The following is a 21,307-nucleotide window of genomic DNA, read 5'->3' as shown; positions in this document are numbered from 1 at the left end:
AAACCAAGTAAATGAGCAAACATCCTTTAAAAGATAAATAACACTCAATGCAAATTTTCACCTAGATGGTGCTTTATAAAGTATAGGCACTGTTCTAAGTTCTTTCTCATTTAATCCTCATAGTGAGTGAAAGTTGCTCAGTCGTGTCCAACTCTTTGCAACCCCATGGACTATACAGTCCAAGGAATTCTCCAAGCCAGAATACTGGAGTGGGTACCCTTTCCCTTCTCCAGGGGATCTTTCCAACCCAGGGATCGAACCCAGGTCCCCCACATTGCAGGCAGATTCTTTACCAGCTGAGCCACAAGGGAAGCCCTTAATCCTTATAACATTATTATAATTACAAAATTATGTTGTATATATTTTTAATAAAATTACAAAAATTACTATATTATAATAGATGGAGAAATTATCTTCTAGAAAACTCAAGACACCTCTAGTTAGTAATATTTTCAGTGAAACAGTTCTGAAGACCAATCATTATTCTCTGTGCCTTTCACTTTCTTCATTGACCTATTGTCAAGGAACCCCAGTTATTAGTGGTGTGGCCTTGAGCAGGCAACAATTACTCTGTGATGTAGAACCTTTTTCTGCGTTAGGTTCATTCACTGCAGCGCCTACTCTGTGCCAGACACTGTTCTGGGCTAGGGGATACATCTGTGAACAAAAGACAAGATTGTGTTCTCAAGGAGCTTATTAGGTAATACTTAGATGGCTCCTGGCACAGAAGATAACTGTATATCATGTTAGCCATCATTAGCTCTCAAAATTAAGGGTCACCTTAGTAACCATTATCTTAGTCCTATTTTCACGTTAAAATAAAATCCTATTTGCCTTATTTTACCTAGGCCCAAATGCTTCTTAGCAAGAGAAAAAGGGCAGAAAAGGGGACAGTAAAATGATTCATCAGAATCTGGCACCACCAAGCATATAAACTCTCCATTTCCTGGGAAAGAACTATTGTAAAGTGCTACAGATACCACCGGCTACTGGGGATATAACAGACTGCTGCCAGGAACAAGATTCTGCAAACAACTTTTGATGGATAGCATCCCACTGCAATTTGGCTCCTCCTAGGACTTTGCAATGATGCTGACGAAGGTCTATTTACACCTGGAGGTTACAGCTGACGTGCTGCTGCACCTCTGACAAGCTGCAAATTTTAACTACAGAGAAATTTAATCCCTAATGATGCCGGCTTCCCGGCTGCCCTTACAAGGCCTGCCATGAGAACATCTCTTTATTTGTTCAGAATTATTATATAATCACGGGCCATGCTCACCACGGTCACCATACACAGAAAGCAGCCTGTCTTTCAGCACAGAATCAAAAACCACCAGCAGGAGAATCAAAGAATTCTGCTCAATCCAAAGTAAATACGTGAAGTAAAATGATAACAGGAACTCTCCGGAGAGCACTTCCCTTATAAACAGCTTAGATCACTTCACAAACACCTCACTAAATCCAAATATCTGAAGCAGGCCCCCCATCTCCATCTGGTGTCACAAATGTCATTGGCCACCACTGAAAGCAGGATACGCCTTAGGGGGTTTAGGTTACAACCCCAAAAGACTTCCTGAGAAGTCACATACAGTCTATCAATATATATATTTCAGCCCATTCTATTAAAAAGAAAAAATCTGCAGCACATTTGCAGTCTCCTGGTCAGCTACAAAGTCAGGTAGTTGGCTATGATTTGACCTCACATTTGGTATTTGCTCTGTCAGCATCAGAAACACAGGCAATCCTCCTCACCCAGCCACCCACTCCTCCCCAGATTCATGCACCAAAATTCAACATCAGTTTGCAGAACTTAGACTCAACAGGCAACAGGGAGGAAGGGAGGGAGGGGAAAAAAGGAGGGAGGGAGAGAACAAAAACAGAGGTACAGGCTGAGCCACAATCTATACTGCCCATATCTCCAGCCCCTCCCACAGCAGGTCTCAATCTGGGAAGAATCTCCTGCCTACAATACTGTAGATGGCAGGCTCCTCCCCCGACACTGGGCCCTTATGCCTCTCTGTGGTCCTCAACCTCCTTCTCAGACCACGTCAGTGCTACCTGGACTCCCCATCAGTTCCATCACAGCTCATGCCTGATCTAGACATGGACACGCAAGTCTTTGCATCCTTCCATCTGACCTCTCATCCCTGTGGTCCTCTTTCCCATTCCCCACCACCCTCCTTTCCTCACCCAGCTTTTTCCCTATTGAGTTTCCTATAACCCCTTCGTTCTCCCTCTTCACCCAGTCTCTATGACCTTCTCTCCCTTGGTAAATTCCCCTGGGGTTACTGGCAAGGGTTATAGAGTCAGGCGATTTGGCAGGGCCCAGCCTCTGCCATTTTCTGGATGGCAAGATGCTTAACCTCTTCAAACCCAAGACTTGTCATCAGTACAGCAGGGTTTACCTATTTCTGAAAGTGAGGATTAAACAATTCACTACACATAAAGCGTTTGGCAAAATACCCATATACTTTCGAATATGAAATAAAAGCCCATTTTGTACCTGGAAAATCATAAATGGTAGAGATGATCATTTTCTCCCTCCACAATCTTTTAATCTTTTTTATGGTGGTAAAATATACACAACATAAAATTTACTATTTCAGCTACTTTCAAGTGTACACTTCAGTGACACCAAATACATTCATGCTGCTATGCAGCCTTCACCACCATCCATCTCTAGAACCTTCTCTGCTTCCCAAGCTAAAACTCTGTATCCATTAGACACTCACTCCCATTCCCTGCTCCCCACCTTGCACAAGCTCTTTCCACAGGGAGGTGCTGGCTGAGCCCTTCTCTCCCAACCCCGTGTAAAACATCCACCTTCCTTTGAGACTCGGCACTCACAGTTACAGCACTCTCCACTCCAATTCTCAGCTGTCACCTACCTATTTTTGGTAACTTCTCCTCCTTCACCTAGAAAGGGAGAGAAGGGGCTTAGTTCACAATCTTCTCTTCAGCAGTCAGTTCCCAAAGGAATGAACGGGAGCAGACGTGTTGGGGGGGAGGTGCTTTTACAACCTGGATTGGATTCACCTACCTCACATTTACCCACTTTGTTCCCCTCCGAACACCACACAGCTTACCTTCCACATAAACCCTGTCCCCGCCACCCAACCTCCACCTCACCACCTCCACCTCACCAAGCTACTCCCTTGGGATGTAGCTCAAAAATCACCTCCTCCAGGAAGTCCCCCTGCACTCCTCTTCTTCCAACTCCTCTGATAGTCCACACTTTTTGAACTTCATTTTTCTATTTATTAACTGTGTGACCTTGAGCCACTGCTTAACCTCTGTGGGCTTTTAGTTGCTCATCTATACATGGGAATAACAACCCCTCATCATGAGGTTGTTTAATTAGTTCACGGCACTTCGAGCAGTGCCCAGCACACAGCATTAGGAAGTGACAGAACTGCCTGGCATGATCACTGCACTTGGGCCTCCGATCCTTGGCTCTGGACTCTAGTCCATGCCATTCCCAGGACCACACCTTTAGAGTCAGAGGGCACAATTCCTTGCTCTTGCTGGTGACCATAGCCTTCTGCTCCTCCAGCTCTTACCTACCTCCCCCTCACCCCCAGAGGACGTGCTCTCCAATGTCCCTGGGTGTGCCCCTTTCTTCACTGAGGGTGATCCTTTGACCCACCCCCTTCACCAGCACCCTGGATGATCTGCATCTCTCTTCTCTGGCTGCACCCATGGGAATCCACACCACCACTCAGCTTCCCCACACCGATGCCCTGAGCTAAGAGTCCCCACGAAGACATGCCACTCCACTTGAATAGCTCCACCCCAAAAGGCCCCCAGTGTCCTAAAAAAGTCCATCCCTAAGCCCCATGCCTTAGACCCCCCCGAAGAAAAGCCTCTCCCAGTCCTCTCATGACTGTCTCAAACTTTTACCACCATTCTCCTTGACCCCACTTCTAGCTTTCCTCCCACTTCACCCAGAAACCCGAAGCCAGCAGGCTAGCTACGCTAACACCTCAAATTCCTGCCCCAGTTCTCCATTCACGAACGTATCCACACATACCTCCCCCGGCCTTTCCCCTTCACTCCTATTTCCACTGGCCCCTCCTACACACACACTCCTGCATTCCACCCACCTCACACTTACCCACTCTGTTCCCACTCTACAGCACACTGTTTACCTTCTGCAGGTCAGCTCCTGTCCCCAACACTCAACCCCACCTTGACCTGTGTGCAAGCTCAGTCGCTAAGTTACATCTGACTTTTTTCATCCCTATGGACTGTAGCCCATCAGGCTCCTCTGTCCTTGGGATTTCCCAAGTAAGAGTACTGGAGTGGGTTGCCATTTCCTTCTTCAGGGGATCTTTCCAACCCAAGGAACCCTCTGTCTCCTGTATTGGCAGGTGAGCTCTTTACCACTGAGCCACTAGGAAAGCCCTTAATATTCCACACGCACACCTCAACAAACTTCACTTTGCCATTTCTGTGTCTCTCCCTGAGACAGAGGCTACATGGTCCACTGCAAACCCTGAGTACCTGGCATACAGGGGTTGCAATAACTGCTGAAGAAACCAAAGGATATGGGCAACAAATCCTGCTTTTGCTCTTAAGTGTTTTACTGAACGTTTTATTAGAAACATCACCAATTAAGATCTGTAATCAGTCACTTACATATGATGCCATATATTTTCTTTCTCCGGTCTAAACTGAGAAGCGCGCCCTCCCCCTGCCTGCCCAGAACAAATATTCCTTTGATGAAAGAAAGACCAGAAACAAAACACTACTTCCTTCTCAACCAAAACAGAAAACCCAAAATAGCAAGACAGTTTATGAAACGTATCCAGTTGACGCTGGCTTAGGTAGGAATAAGTGCAGTTGTCCAAGCTTAAGAAGAGAAAGGGAAGTTTATTCTCTAAAGTTTATTCTCTGCGGCTATTTGGGGGAGGCAAATGAGACCCAAGTACTAAATAAGAGTGTTGCCTGAAATAATAAGCCTCGGGGCTCCATTACATACCGCGCAAGGGAGGAAAAGGAAGCAGGAACTCCAGCGGAAATTTCCTTCTTTTGTCTAGCTTCACTTCAGGTAGGGCTTCCACACTAATTTCTCAACACTTATGACGATTTAATTTATAGGGAGTGATTTTGAAGGCCCCGGGGACGCTGCAGATGGTTCCTCCGGGGCCCATCTGTTTGAGGAGGAAAGCTTGGCGTACACCATTACATCACTCTGAGCTTCCTCCGCAACTTCCTACCCAACAAAATCTAGATGTTTGCTCTGTCAACAAGATATTTGTGTTTGTCCCCAGCTCTGGCCTCGGTTCCTGATTACTTTTAAAATCATTATGCACCCGAGCTGAATAGGGCTACTGTTAGCAGCTGTAAGGTCCTTTTCTGGGCACATCCCCAAGTCCGTGGTCTTCAGGGAGTGATTTCTGTCCTTTCCGCATAATTACACACTCTCCTGATTGATGAGCTGATCAATCCTCCCACCCCCAGCCAGAACTAAAACCTCGCTCTTCCCCACTCTTTATTTTCCCAGGGACCATCGGGGAGGGAGAATGGCATGAGGAGGGCAGCCTTGGGCTCCCCCCACAGAAATAAATGCTCAGACATCACACATTCCACTGTCCCAATCCAGACCCGCCATCCCTTCCATCCATCCCAAAAGCTGCCCACACTGGTTAATGCCATTTGAAGTACTGGAAACTCATGGCAGGAAACCAGCTGCTATTTCCTGGATGTTCACAGACCACCACCCCCCAACACCCCAGGGCCCACCAGCACAGATCTACTTCAGTCAAGCATGGTCCCCTAATCACCCACATCCCTGATCACCTCTTAAAGTGAATACTACATAACCTACATCCTCCCAACTTTCCATCAGTCTCATTCTCCACAGGGCACAACCACAGACATAATATCACCTGTGAGTGCCGGCAGGCACTGGGCCATAACCTTGGAAGAAATTACACTTTAAACAGTTTTGGTTTTGTTTCATTGTTTTGTTTTTTTTTTTCATTGTTGTTGAGGGAGAGGGGGTTTCACATACTGATCTTTACAATTTACTTTGAAATATTTTTAAGAACAAAAAGGACTGACACTTAGGTATGTAATAGAGCAAAGACCACAAATTCCTAATTGTAGAATCTACATGTTGGGTACGTTCACTATACATTTCTTTCAGCTTCTCTTTGCATTTGAGTATTTTCTGAATTAAACGTTCAGGGGAAATGCTTTCAGTACCTTTTAGAAAACTTTACTAAATTCCAGACTATATTTGGGTTTCATCAGCTCCCACTAGCGTTCTCTTTCCATTTCAGGATCCATATCCAGGATCCCACTTTGCAAATTACCCGTCTTATCTCCCTAGACGCCTCTGGTCTGTCACCCTTTCTCTATCTCTGTCTCTCATGACCTTGACAATTCTGAAGACTACTGGGCAGGTACGTGTATTACAACTCTCAGTTGGGATTCATCTGACGTTTTTCTCACAGTTAATCTGGGATGATTGGTTCTGAAGGGGGAACCACGGAGGTAAGGTGTCCTCATCACATCATATTAAGAGTACATGCTCACAGCATGACCACTGGTGATGCCAACCTTGATTATCTGGTTAAGGTCAGTGTTTATGGGTTTTCTCTACTGTAAATTTACCTTTCCACACTTTCTATAATCTCTTTTTTTAGAAGCAAGTCACCAAATTCAGTCCACACTCAAGAGCTGGGGGAAATTAAGTCTCCCATTCCTGAAGGGGTAAGTATCTACATAAACCATTTGGAATTCCTCTACAAGAAGGACATCTCTTTTCCCTACATAAGCTTATATACATTTATTTTCATCTGGGCTATAAAGCAGTACCACTCTATTTTTTTTGCTCAAAGTGTTCTGGCTTTGGCTATTAGGAGCTCATTGAGGTTGGCCCCTATGCCCTTTGGCAATCCCCCTTCCTCATTTTTTGAGCATTTCCTTATTTTCTGGTAATACAAGATGCTCTAGACCTGTAATTATCCATTTCTCCAAAAGCCCGGATTACTTTTATTGAAGAACGATGTTTAGAAACCAAGACCTGGAGATGCTGTTGCTACTAGGGTGTTATTGCTTCCAAGCTCTCTCAAATACATATATGTACACCACCCTAGATATGCACACTCACCTATCTGTGTTAAGCTAAACATAAGGATGTCTCCAATTCTAATCCAGTACCACGTGATTCACTGCAGTCTTCTGCCCTTGCTTAACTTTAAATTCTCTCTCCAACAGTGGGAAAGCTGTCTCCCACCATCCACCATCCATTTATTTGTTGGACCTCTGAATACATGTTTCAGAATTGTTAACCTGTACTCCCATGAGAAACCACCTTACCAACTAGAGAACATTGTTAATGTACAGTTCCTTTTGTATTTAGCCTTACAGTGTCTAAGCAAAACACCATTTTCCAAAGTTACTTGGTCTCACGCCTTTTTGTCCTCAACCCTTTCAGTGAGGTTATGCGAAACAACTGTGATACAGAGATTCCTATGTCAAAGTCTGCATTCACCCGGGAATACACACCCACATACACACTAGTTTTTTTAATTTGTATACATTTCTTACATAAAGTTCTTTTTCTTTTCCAGTTTTACTGGGGCATAATCGACAAATACAATTATAAGCTAAAGTGCACAAGGTGATGTTTTGATGTGCACCTACTTTGTGAAAGAATCTTCCCCCCCCCAAATTAATTACCACATCTTTGCCTCCCCCACTCACCCCTTGAGAATACATGTAAGTTCTACTTTCTTAGCGATTTCAATTATACAGTGTTATCAACTATAATCCCCATGTTATATACTGGATCCTCAGACTTGAATATTCATCTTATAACTCAAAGTTTGTACTCCTCTACAAAACTCTATTTCCCTCATCTCCCAGCAACCGCTTTTCTACTGTTTCTACCAACTCAAGGTTTGTTGTTGTTTTTTTTTTAATGATTCCACATATAAATGACACCATGCAGTGTTTGCCTTTCTCTGTCTGGCTTATTTCACCTAACATAATGCCCTCCGGGTTCAACTATGTTCCCGCAAGTAAAACAAATGTCCTTCTTTAAGCTGAATATGATTCTATTGTACATATACAAGCAACTTTTTTAGTCCATCATCCACTGATGAAAATAAGTGGTCTGCCTAAGTTATTTAGTACCTATTTTATCTAAACAGTCTATTTAAATACTTGAAATCACTTTCTATTTATCCTTAGGACTTTACTACTTATTTCTGAGTGTACCTCAGAACACCTAGAATAGTTCTGAACCAGAGTGATCACCTGGTTTCATTTTATCCTTAGGACTTTACTACTTATTTCTGAGTGTACCTCAGAACACCTAGAATAGTTCTGAACCAGAGTGATCACCTAGATACTAATAAAATGAACAGATTATACAAGTTAAAATTTTTAACTACTATGTTAAGTTGATTATAACAGTTTAATTGCTGGAGATCTTTCAATAAAACTACTGAAGGAGAATGTTCACTGCAGGGTTATTTAAATTTTAATAATAAGTAGACAGTTTAAAAATTATACCAACAAGCTGGAATTTGAATTACATGGAGCCATTAGAAATCATTTGTAAAACACATTAATATGAGACAATATGCACCTTATGTGTGTATGTAAAAGAAGCAAACTATACAAAAAGTACCGCATATCACTTAACATATATATATCATATATATGTACACCTGTGAAAGAAAACAATGAAGGAAGGAAACACCCCAAGAAGTTATTCTTTAAAGCTCCTGTCTTCTATTTTAATTAAAACTAAAAGACAGAAGACTGTTTGCTGTGTCTTCTTTCAAGATCTCAAAAGGTGTTGGACCAGGGAAAGGGGAAGAAACAGAATCACAGGTTACGGACTGGAGCTCCACATCTAGGTAAGGACCAAAGAAAAGCAAGCAAAAAGCACGGCTGGGAAGTGCCCTCAGGTCAGCTGTAACCTGAGACTAACTTTAAAAGGTGAGGATGTGGTGCCGGGGATAATACATCCACTACAGAAGGAAATACAGGAGCAGAATGGAGCGCTGTCTGGGAAGCATCTGAGAGATGCGGGGCTTGGACAGAGCCTTACAGGACAGGAGAGATCTCAACGGAAGGAGGCAGCATGAATGAAGACAGGCAGTAAGTAGTCTTTCCATCCACCTGGAAGTTTTTTCGTCCCATTCCATAAAAACCCAAGGAAGATTTTAAGCAATGAGACCACAGGGAGAGCTTCAGTTTAAAGTGTCCTGCCCTCTTGACAAAGGGATTGCAGGGACTGGGGCAGGATTACCTACTAGGATCTGGTCAGCCTGTAGCAGATTGGATAACACTCAACTGGCTGATAGCCGGACTAGCTCTGGTTTTCAAAGATTAACATTTTTACATTGGAATTTATACTTTATCCCTATAAAACTGTGAGTTGCTCAGTCACATACAACTTTTTGCAACCCCATGAACTGAACTCGCTAGGCTCCTCTGTCCATGTAATTGTCCAAGCAAGAACACTGGAGTGGGTAGCCATTCCCTTCTCCAGGGGATCTTCCCAACCCAGGGCTTGAACCTGGGTCTCCCACATTTGCAGACAGATTCTTTATCATCTGAGCCACCAGGGAAGCCCACCCCTATAAAAAGTGCTTGTTAAAGTAGAACACAAGCAAACACATGGTAACCATCCATTACACTGAAAAGGTCAATGGCAACAATGACCAACTTTCAGCTTGTCGCAACTTTTCCAAGCGCACCAGCCAGCTACCCCGGGGGCCAGATCACACACAGGTGTGAATACAAACAGCTACAGGACAGCCTTCTACAAACACAGGGGCAACACCCCTAGAGACTTCTCAACTCTAAGAGCTCAGGAGGGACAAGTGTCTGTTAACATTTAACTCGACAAGGCAGCAGATGTTTTACACAAGTTATCTCTTAGTCTTCCCAACCAGCAAGACAAGGATTAGTCTTGTAAATGACCACTCAGTTTGGAAATGGCAAAACTTTAGTTCACACTCAGCTCCATCCAGTTTTAAGCCTGTTATCTTTCACTTGGAGTGATATCATGTGTTTCAACAAACTTAAACATACCTTTAGTATCACTGGTTTAAAAAAAAAAAAAAAAGAGGTATCTAATCAGTTTTTTCTCAGGATGGTTATTTTATAATTCATATATGGTGCCAAGAATTCAATTTAAAAATCTACAGCATATTTTCAAGCCCCAATGCAATAAACACTTAGGATTTTGCAAAATATTACAAACTATAACATTACAAATATTATAACAAGTTTTTTTAAAAAATGATTGCAAGTCTAAAATATTAAAAACTCAACCTTTTCATAATATGAATACTTCTCAGATTGAGACAGGATCATCAAGACTGACCTTTTTCATTCTCAGTGAAGACTAACCAAGTTTGTATTCTAAAATATACTACTCTCTTCCTCTCTGTGTCCTTCTCCTCCCCTTCCACTCACTCTCCCCTCCCCACAAAGAGAGGTTCTCTTTCTACCATTAACTGCAAAACCAAAATTCTATTCTGTGATCTATAAACCATGAAATATAAAAGGTTAGGACCCACTGATAGTTTAAGCTCCATGGTCCTGAGACAGAAATGCCCCTAGAAAGTTAAAACCAAGTATATCAGGAATACGAGAGTTACTTTGCCCAAACCATCTAAAGAGCTTTCTCTATTACAGTGACTTAATTTCTTAATAACTCTTTAGGTGCTTTGGAGTGATACTGTCAAATACATGCTGTAGACGTCTGGAGTGTCACTGCCAAACCTTAGCTTGGAACCTCTACACGGCAGACCCTTAAATGTTTCAAAGTTACCTAATACAAACTCTGAAGGGGAAAACAGCAGAAATGTGATTACAGCATACATCACACTCTTCTGTAGCCTGCTTTTCAACAGTAGACTGAAGACATCTCTCCACACCACTCCACTTAGCTCTCCCCCACCGAGTACAAAAGGGCTCGTTATTCCATCGTGTGGGCGACCAAGTTTTTCATCAAGCTCCTTTTGAGGTAAACATTTGATTTTCCCACTTTTTGGCTATTAAGCAATGCTGCAATAAAAATGATTTTATGTGTTTGTATAATTATTTCCTTACTATAAATTTCTAGAGCTGGAATTTCTGGGTCAAAGAGCTGTCATGCTTTAAATTAGCACGCTGACAGGTTACCGTCCAGAAGGGTTGTCCCCATTCATTCTCTCAACACTGCCTGAGTACTCAGTTTCACCATCACCCTTACCAACACTGGTATCATTCTTTCTCATCAAACCATCAGGGAAAAAAGTTATATTAGCATATAGTGAGCTCCTACCATGTGCCATATGCCTAACGTGTATTAGGACAGCCTTGTGGAGGTAGGTCCCACATACACCACTCTAACTGATGGGAAACTACTGCCCAAGTATGTTAAGTGACTTACCTAAGGCCACACAATTGTGTCAAAGATGCTACTGGGGGGTTGAACCCAGTTCACTCATCACCAGAACACACAGTAGGCAATTTCTCAGGAAGGTCAAAAACCTGCTCACTCACTCTCAATGGAACCCAACCAGCTCTTTCCCCAGCAAAGCCTACTGAAAATTCTGATTTCATGAACAGTTAGAAAGACTGCTGGGCTGGGGTTAGGAGAACAGAATTCAAGGTTGAGTTCAGCCACTTATGGGCAGCTACTGTGTGACTGCTTACCCTTAGCCTCTTTCCTTGGCTGTAAACTCCCCGTATGTACCATTTCCATCTCAAAATGTTGCTGCAAAGCCCCAAAGGAACCTCTATTCCTTCAACAATAGCCCTTTCTCTGTGCCTTGTGCTTCAGTGACACACAGGCCATCCATCCCAGTTCCAAAGGTCCAGGAAGGGGTGAACATCAATCCAGACAACCAGCACAGCTAAGAGAGTGCACAGGAGTGCAAGTGATTCAGGGGGCCCCTGGTGAAGGGGTCGCTGGGTTTCACAAAATAGCAGCCATCCAAAAAGACAAGAACACAGACGCAACACCTGGGGAAACGCATGAAATCACATTGAACAGAAAAGCCTCTAAGTAAATGTATATTTTAGTCACAATTACATTTTTTACAAAGCCATATGCAAAGAAAGCAAGGGGATAAATTCACGGATGTTGCATTAAACACGTAATATCATTCTTTTCTCCCCTTTCCCAAACTTTACAGAGCATCATTTAACATTTATAATTCTTAAAATATTTTAATTGCTATGAGAGCACAGATGGAAGTGATTAATTCTGACTGAAATAATGTATGTGAAAGTGGGAAACTCTAAAACCCCCCATGAATGGTATTATTGTCAGAGGATGAAATAATCTAGCATTCCGCATAATGGCGTTACAGTGTGCTAACACAAGTTATTTTTATATTCCATCACTTGGTTTCCGGCTCACCTGATAATGTACAACATTAGTCATTTCTTTACAGTATTTCCTTTTTGAAAAAGAAATGCATGCATGTGGAAAAATGGTCAAACAGCACAAAAGGGTTTGCAGTAAAATGGAAGACTGTCATCTATCCCAGCCCCCTGGCAAAGGCAATTGTTGTGTAGTCTCTTGTATACAGACTCCCAAAGATACCCTATGAATATTTTTTTTCATTTAAAGATATTCTTGGAAGTTTTTTCTTAAGAGCACAAATAAACCTACCTCGTTCTCTTAACATCTGCAGATCACTCCCTTGTATGGACGCACCAGAATTTATTTAATCAGACTCTGCACTAAGAAAATGCCTGACAAAACTATTAAGCACTACTTTTACTACATGTCTTTTCCCTTACATTTTGATCCTCCATCCTAGAAAATATTACATCTTCTAAGCTCTTCAGCCAGCATTCCAGGCCCACAACACCTTCATAGATACCAGGATTCGGGGTTCCTTTCCCAGTACTTCCAGCTTCCAGCCAAAGCCAGGCTGCACACAATTCTCCCAGATTGACCGTCCATCCATAGCTTGTGCGGCTAATAGGGCAGCCACCCATCCTACCTTCCTTTCCTTGGTTAATTCTCATGCAGTGCTTTAACAGGGGGTTTGGAAATAACCTCCTTCAGGAAGGAAAGATCTCCCAGCCCTGAGGGCACAGGAAATGCTTTGTTCGTGGTTCCTGCCACAGTTTGGGTCTTGGCACCTCCTCACCATGAATGTGTATGCGTCAGCCCTGACCACCAGAATTTAAGCTCCCCAGGACAGAAACCACCTCTAAATAATCTTTGTAACTGCTGAAATTCAGTACAAAGTCTAGCACACTAACTATATTTAATATCCATTGAATCAAGCTTGAAATGAATAAGGAAACTTCTAAACACCTCTGAGGTGCTGGACAAACTATTTCTCCCCGGGTACAATGATTCCCATTTTACAGATGAAGAAGCTGAGGGCCTTGATGTTAAGAAACCTGTCCAAGGGCATAAAGAGGAGCTGAAATTTGAAACCAAGTCTACTTTACTCCAAAATCTTTGATCTCTCCATTATGCTCTTCTTCTACATATTTGGATGCTGGGAGTTAAGTGAGGAGGTGAAACAAAGGGTCCTGAAATGTAAGACATGTTCATTAACACTGTGGATAACCTAAGGGCACCGTAGTCCTCCTCCCCAAACAAAGTCAGCCAAAAGCAATCTGCAATGTAGGACTTAAATGGCAAAGAACAAAAAGGTTATGAGAAGTAAACCTTGTCTATAGCATCCATAAATATGCACTTAATTAGCACACTGGAAGGCAGAGTCTTTCAGGAGCCATTCAAAATGAGAACAAGCAGAGGTAAGCACGTGGGGGTGGGGGTGAGGGGGTGGGTTGTGTGTGTGTGTGTGTGTGTGTGTGTGTTAGTTGCTCAGTCGTGTCCAACTCTTTGCAACCCCACTAACTCCTTGCTCCCCCTGTGAGCACAGCTGGTTACATCCCAAGTTTCCCTCCCCAGCCCCCCAACTCTGCACCTTCTACAGTACCCAGGCCACTCACTGAAACTGACATCTGCACCAGCACTCCTAAAGGATTTTAAATTTCACTGGTTCTGCTCTGGTAGATAGCTACGCCCATCACGGGCGAGAGGTGGGAGAGAAGGGCAGCACTGCAGAAGTTGGTTCCCAGGTCTGTGGACCTTCTCTGAGACCCAGGGCTGGACACAGACACCCACCAACTCATCTACAAACTGGGCTGAGGAAGAATACCTACTTCCTTTTAGGGGCTTAAAGAGAATGCGAGTAGGTAATTTAAGAAGCACTTAGCACAGAGCTGGCACCAAGAGAGGGTTCACTGGCCTCTCTCCAGTGACTGAATAAACGAGCCAGAGGGCAAGCAGACTCCACCCGTTCCCTGCACCAGGATGGAGACAAGGGAAGGCAGCTGGGAAGCCCCATAATTAACACAGGAAGTAGTAAATGGCATTTAGCAAAGGTGGGAAAACCAGAGGAGGCAGCGCCTCCCTCCCACACAGAAGAAATAGGAACCAATCAGTGCACTCAAAGAACCCAAACCTGTTCACTAGAGGAGACAAAGAAGCAAAACTTAGCCCACGAGTAAGGGGACACCAACAGAAAAGATACATAGGCTGAAAACAAAACCCAAAAACCCTTTCTCCCCTATTACCGGCCATGGAGACAAGAAAGCCTCCCAACTCTGGAGGAAAAAAAGTGGAATAAGGACTGTGAAGAAAGGCAGTGGGCGGTCAGCCCTGAACACCCGCCCAGTGGGGCGAGGAGGCCCTGGAGGAGGGCAGAATTAAGCACAGCTCCAGGCCCCACGCTCCCTGCCATGATCAGGTGTGACGTCACTCAACTCCCAAAACACCCTTCAAAAGTACCAGCATTCCAAAGTCACAAAACCAGCTCAAGAAGGCTGGGTAAATCTCCCAGGGTCACAAGGATGTGGCGGGGCTGAGCTGTGACCTGAACCCAGTCTGTTTGGCTTCAAAGTCTCCTGTACTGACAAAAGGCATGGCTGGGGTGGGTGGCAGGGGTGGAGGGTGAAGTGGGTGAAGGTGGTCAAAAGGTAAAACTGCTAGTTATGAAATAAGTAGTTCCTGGGTATGTCATGTACATCATGGTGACTAAATGATGCTGTACTGTTTGGTAAAAGTCGCTATACAGTCCATGGAATTCTCCAGGCCAAAATACTGGAGTGGGTAGCCTTTCCCTTCTCCAGGGGAATCTTCCCAACCCAGGGATTAAAGCCAGGTCTCCCGCATTGCAGGCGGATTCTTTACCAGCTGGGTGGGGGCTTATTTTTTGGTTTTGGTTTGGTTTGGTCATGCCTTGAGGCATGTGGGATCTTAGTTCCCCAACCAGGGATCAAACCCACGTCCCCTAAATGAGAAGCACAGAGTCATCACCACTGGATCAACAGGGAAGTCCCAATGATACTGTATTGTATACTTGAAAGTTACCAAAAGAATAGAGCTTAAAAGTTCTCATTTCAAGGGAAAAAAATTGTAGCCATGTGTGGTGATGGATGTTAAGGAGACTTACTGTGGTGGTCATTTCACAGTATCTACAAATGCTGGATCATTACATTGCAAGCCTGAAACGAATATAATGTTACATGTCAATTCTATCTCAATAGGAAAAAAAAAAAAAAGACCCAACTGACAGAGAGGAAGGGGAGAGGAATCTAGACTGGGTTGAAGACTAATAACAAAGCAAATGGTATAATAACCAGTAGGCCGACTGAGGTTTAAAACCTAGACTTCAAAGAGTTGAGTCCTTTTTGGTGTCTTTTTTCCCGGGATTTATTGACATGTTGTTGACATATGTGCAAGTTTAAGGCATGTGACATGATGGTTTGCACACAGATACATAGTGCAAAACAACTTCCACTTTAAGGTTAGTTCATACCTCCATCCCTTACAATGTTAACACTTGTGTCTCTGTGTGGCCATAACATTTTAAGACCAACTTTCTCAACAACTTTCAAATCTATAATACACCATCATTAATGATCAAATCTATAATACACCATCATTAATGATCAAATCTGTAATACACCATCATTAATGACTGTCACCAAGCTATACATCAGATCCCCACTGGGCGACTTTTTCATCTGTGACAACCTAGGCCACTCCCAGGCAAACCAAGAACCCTATGATATTATTCCTCACTCTCCACATCCCAGGTTCCCTCCTCCAACCTCTTCTTCATAAACAAGAAAAATACTCAGAATCTAATTTCACTAGAAACTTCTTGCCAAAGGTCTGTTTAAAAGGCAAAAAAAAAACCCAAATCTAATTTTGAGGGCTTGCTACTTTTGTGTATGAATCCAAATAACTAAAAAGCATCCTTGGCAGAACTAAATAGGAATGTACATAGTAAGTTCCTTAAAAAAAAGCAAGCAATTTTCCTCAGTGTTCCTTTTCACAAGAGATCAAAGCCATGTTGTTCAAGGAGCTCTCAAAAGCTCCATGACAAAAGTAGAGTGAAAGGACAGTTTAGGCCATTCAGAGTCAAACATCCTCAAAAGTAGGCTCTGGTTGCACCCTTCCTCACTCACCCCAAGATTTTGATACAAACATAGCTGCCAAACCCCACTCAAGACCAAGTGAAGCACCACCTCAGGCAGGCCTGGAAATGTGCAGGCAGAGCCCAGGTGGTTCCTGCATGCACCACAGTTCTGCTCTGGAACTAGAGGCTACAGGAGCCAGGGCTGTTATCCATCTCCTATGGGAGTTCTACTCCAAGCCCATCCAGAGGACGTGAAGGAGTTTCTACAGGGAAGCTGGGATGCCGCTTGAGAAACCCCATTTCCTCCTGCCCACTGAGCATTCCCAGCTGGGTATCCCAGAGAGGCCTCAAAATGCCATTCCTGTCCTGAGAGTTTTCGGTTCCTGATAACACTCACCATCCCTCGCTCGCCGCCCAGCCTGGAAGCAGCCTTGCTCTCTGCCTTCAATCTGCTGCCATGTAGCCCTTTTCTTTTCTGGAAGCAGCATCTAATCCACTGCAAAACTCACCTTCCCATACACACCCTTTGGTGTTTTCATCCCTCCAGGTGGCTCAGTGGTAAGGAATCTGACAGCCAACGCAGGAGATGCGGGTTTGATCTCTGATGCAGGAAGATCCCACATGCCCTGGAGCAACTAAGCCCAAGTGCCACAACTACTGAGCTTGCACTCTAGAACCCAGGAGCTGCAACTACTTAGCCTATTTGCCTCAAACTACTGAACCCACACACCCTAGAACATGTGCTCTGCAATGGGAAGCCACTGCAATGAGAAGCCCATCCGCTGCAACTAGAGAGTAACCCTCTCTTGCCACAACTAGAGAAAAGCCAGAGCATCATCGAAGACCCAGCACAGCCAAAAGTAAATAGACAATTACATAAATAAATAAAAATAAAAGCCTGGTGACACAGGACTGGCAAGTTGCATTCGAAGCTTGGCTGAGCCCGTTTCCTTCTCTGCAAAACGAGGATAAGGACAACAGCACTCTGCAAAGTTTCTGTGAACTTAACAAGAGCTGCTACTGCTAAGTCACTTCAGTTGTGTCCGACTCTTGTGCGACCCCATAGACGGCAGCCCACCAGGCTCCCCCAGCCCTGGGATTCTCCAGGCAAGAACACTGGAGTGGGTTGCCATTTCCTTCTCCAATGCATGAAAGTGAAAGGTGAAAGTGAAGTCACTCTGTCATGTCTGACTCTTAGCTAAATCCACGATAAAAGATGTTCAACTGACTTTCATTCTCTTCCTCCCACTAACTCGGGCCTCAAACATCAGCTCTCACCTGACCTACTTCAAAAGCCTCATCGCAGCGAACCCTGCCATCCATCTGTCCCCACGCCAGCCTCCCCTCCACATCACAGCCGCCAAAGCTTTCCTCCAACATGCGGCTCTGATTACATCATCTCCCTGCTTTAAAACCTTTGACAACTATCACTTGCTTTACAGGATCAAGTCCACGCTTCTTAGCCTGGCAAGCAAGGCCTTCTGCAATCTGGCTCTCCCCTGCCTGCCACTGCACCCAAATGCCAGGCACCATCTGTTCTAGTAACAGCACCCCAAACACGACTTGTATTTTCATGCCTCCCAGCCTCTGCTGGGCTTGCTCAGAGAAAGCCCCTCACCCTCTCTCGCACCTGGCCAAGTGCTAGGTATCTTCCATCTCCTCTCTGAAGCCCCACCCCCATGCCAGCTACCAGCCCCACCTCTCCTGCCGCCTCCTCCTCCTTCCTTCCTTCCTCCTCTTCTCTCCTGCTGCACACAGTTGGACTCTGCAAGCACTTATCTCCTCAGACTGACTCAGAGCTGGGCCTCAAACTCAGAAGGGCACAATGACAGCCCTCAATAAATACTCTTGGGGAAATTAATGCAAGACTTCCACCACCCTTTGACAAGTGGAAACAGATTCTAATTTGTCAAACAGTTAGCACCTTCATGGTAACTTTTTACTTCTAAAACTCTTTAAGGATATTACATTCAGTTGAACCAGCTAAGACTGCTCTTAATGAAGAAAGCAAAAAAAGAAGCCCTGACAGGGTCAAATGTCTATAAATCCCATCAGCTTAGAACTCAATCACTAGCCCCCTAGCAATGGTGTCTCTTCACTCTTTCCGTGACGGGAGGGGGAAATCATGTCCTTTGAGTCCTCCTGGCTTGACTTTGGTAGGTAGAGCAGGACAGTCTAAGGAGTCCTTCTTGCTTAAGCAGAACATTTCAGAAAAGAAGGGATAAACAAACTGTGACTTCATGGTATGAAAAAAAAAAAAAGTGTAAAAATACTCCAGTGCAGCTGGACTTAAGTACCCTTAAAGAATCAAGGTCATTCTCAGGAAGTAGGTATGGTACTACCTGGGCAGGGAGCAGCAGGAGACTCCATCTTCTTCAGACCTTTTTTTGCACAAGCCATTAACAAAGCCAAATGCCCCAAGACTTAGAAACAGCTGGTAGAAGAAAACATGTCTTTCTTCACCCATATATGCCTACTTAAGTAGCCTCCAAACTGTTCTTTGACTTCTGCTGTTCAAAACATGCGTGCGTGTGCGTGCATGCTAAGTCACTCAGTCGTGTCTGACTCTTTGCAACCCCATGGACTGTAGCCCACCAGGCTCCTCTGTCCATGGGATTTTCCAGACAAGAAAACTGGAGTGGGTTGCCATGCCCTCTTCCAAGGGATCTTCCCAACCCAGCGATCAAACCTGCTTCTCTTAAGTCTCCTGCATTGGCAGGTGGGTTCTTTATCACTAGCACCATGGATATATTAATTCTCCCTTTCTGTGAGTCATTAACAGGGCACAAGCCAATAAAGAGAGTCCTCCCCACTGATGAGGATCCGGGGCCCTTTGGAGTAGCACCGATGCGTCTCCTCTGCAAGAAGCCTGAACTCTTGGTTGGCAACAACCCTGTTCATAAACACACACCTATGACTGGAGAGTGGCACTTACACCATCTAAATAAAATAAAGTTAATTATTGTAAACCGCACTCCAGCAAAACTCGACTGAAAGTCTTCGAAGTAGCTCACGGTCTCACAGATTTAGTAAATAAATGGACTTTTTAACATACTGAATTTCATTAAAACCAGGCGGTTTGTTAGCAATAACCTCATGGCAATAATAGAATATCCGTTTTATTCTCTGTTCCTTCTCCTTTATATATTACCATCTAAAAATGTCTAATTTATTTGTTCAAAACATTTCATACAGACATCTGTCTAGTTGTTTTAATATAAGTGACTGACAAACCACACATGAAGGTTATCTTGAAATCAAGTTCTTGTATACCTATGGCTAGTCTGTGTTGATGTATGGTAGAAACTAAGGCAATAGGGTAAAGGAATTACCCTCCAATTAAAAATAAAAATTTTTAAAAAAGAAATCAAATTCTTATCTGGACTCCTATAACAAGTATTTTAAAATTAGCAATTTCTAAAACGCTTGGAACAAATGAAAATTTTCATTCATTTACTGCTCCAGAAAGTTTAATTTAAAAATAGGATTAAGAGAAGAAGGGAGAAAAGGACCTGTTTGGGGCACCTATTAGGCAAGCACAGTGCTAATTATTTTGTATAGGTTCCTACCTTTAGTCTTGGCATGAATCCTACGATACAGGAATTACTATCCCATTTTACAAAGAGACAGCAATCCAGTAAACCACCTATGGTTCATCTAGCTTCAAAGATCATGCTTTTTTCACTATCTCCTATATATTTGTTGTTGTTCTTCAGTTGCTAAGTCATGTCTGACTCTTCTGCAACCCCATGGACTGTAGCCCGCCGGGCTCCTCTGTCTGTGGGATTTTCCAGGCAAGAAACTGGAGTGGATTGTCATTTCCTACTCCAGGGCATCTTCCCCACTCAGGGATCAAACCCACGTCTCCTGCACTGTAGGCAGATTCTTTACCACTGAGCCACCAGGAATGCCTCATCCTCCTACAGATTAGTATTTTTTTTTTTTTTTTTAAGGAAGAGAAAAAAGCTGTGTTGTTTAGTTACAAAGCACTACTCTATCCAAGGCACCTTATTATTCACAAAAGGCAAACTGTAACATATGGAATAGTATTGCTGCCCACTAAGGGGTTAAACCTAAGACTATGCTGGGATTTGCCAACAATAGCTTTCATCCATCCATCAAAGCTACTTTATATATACCATACTAGTCTTCATTAATACACACCAAGCTCCTTTAATTTTTCCCAGACATAAAAGAAGTACTTGGAAAGATATCAAGGGAAAAAACTTAAATATAAAATTAAGTTAGCAAAGTCAGTTATAATATGAATTTTTATTTACATGTCTGAATTTCTAAGACAATGCACATATAAAATTATCACCCTGAGGGAGTATGTAGATTTATGGTTGTACTTCAAATTAGCATAAGCATTTATCAGAAAAATACTGTTAAAATTTATTGAGTGTAGGTAGAATTAATGCATATTTCCAAATTAATGTGTTTAGAAATAAATCTTTATAGAACCATGTTTTACCATTATAACTCAGATAACTTGTCATTCTGAATAAAATTCCACCACCAGCAACATTTAACACTCAAGCCACTTTACCCAGGAGTCACACGGTTTATAATCTTAAGATACACAAAAAACTTATACCAATTTAACTAAGCCAGCTACTCAGAATACCACCACCATGTTTTCAACCACAAGTGGAGTAAGTCACACTTGCATCCCTCCCTTGATATACTCATAAATTTCCAAACAAACTGTAAGTCATACTGTATTTTTAAAAGTAACTTAAGAATTCTAAATTAAATTGCCTATTCTCAAATCATAAGCATAGTCTAGGACATAGTCTTGCAAAAAATATTTAACCTGAATCTAAACTTGCCTTGAGATTAAAGGAAAACTTCTAGTTTAGAGGATATAAAGGGGACAG

General features: G+C 43.2%; 1 protein-coding gene across 9 annotated transcripts in view; it reads right to left on the bottom strand.

Annotated features, from left to right (window-relative positions):
- TANC1 (tetratricopeptide repeat, ankyrin repeat and coiled-coil containing 1) overlaps nucleotides 1-21,307 on the bottom strand; it is a 241,797-nt gene that overhangs the window by 209,104 nt on the left and 11,386 nt on the right. The window contains exon 2 of one of the 9 annotated variants that reach the window (XM_043487575.1): nucleotides 2,892-2,919. The exons of the other annotated variants lie outside the window; for them this stretch is intronic. The gene's annotated coding sequence lies outside the window, so the exon portion shown is untranslated. The remainder of the gene's footprint in view (nucleotides 1-2,891; nucleotides 2,920-21,307) is intronic. 9 annotated transcript variants of the gene reach the window in all.

This window comes from Cervus canadensis, chromosome 15 (genome assembly GCF_019320065.1).
Source record: "Cervus canadensis isolate Bull #8, Minnesota chromosome 15, ASM1932006v1, whole genome shotgun sequence".
NCBI classification, from domain to species: Eukaryota; Metazoa; Chordata; class Mammalia; order Artiodactyla; family Cervidae; genus Cervus; species Cervus canadensis.
The sequence above is the reverse complement of the archived record's forward strand: the minus strand, read 5'-3'. Positions and strand labels throughout refer to the sequence as shown.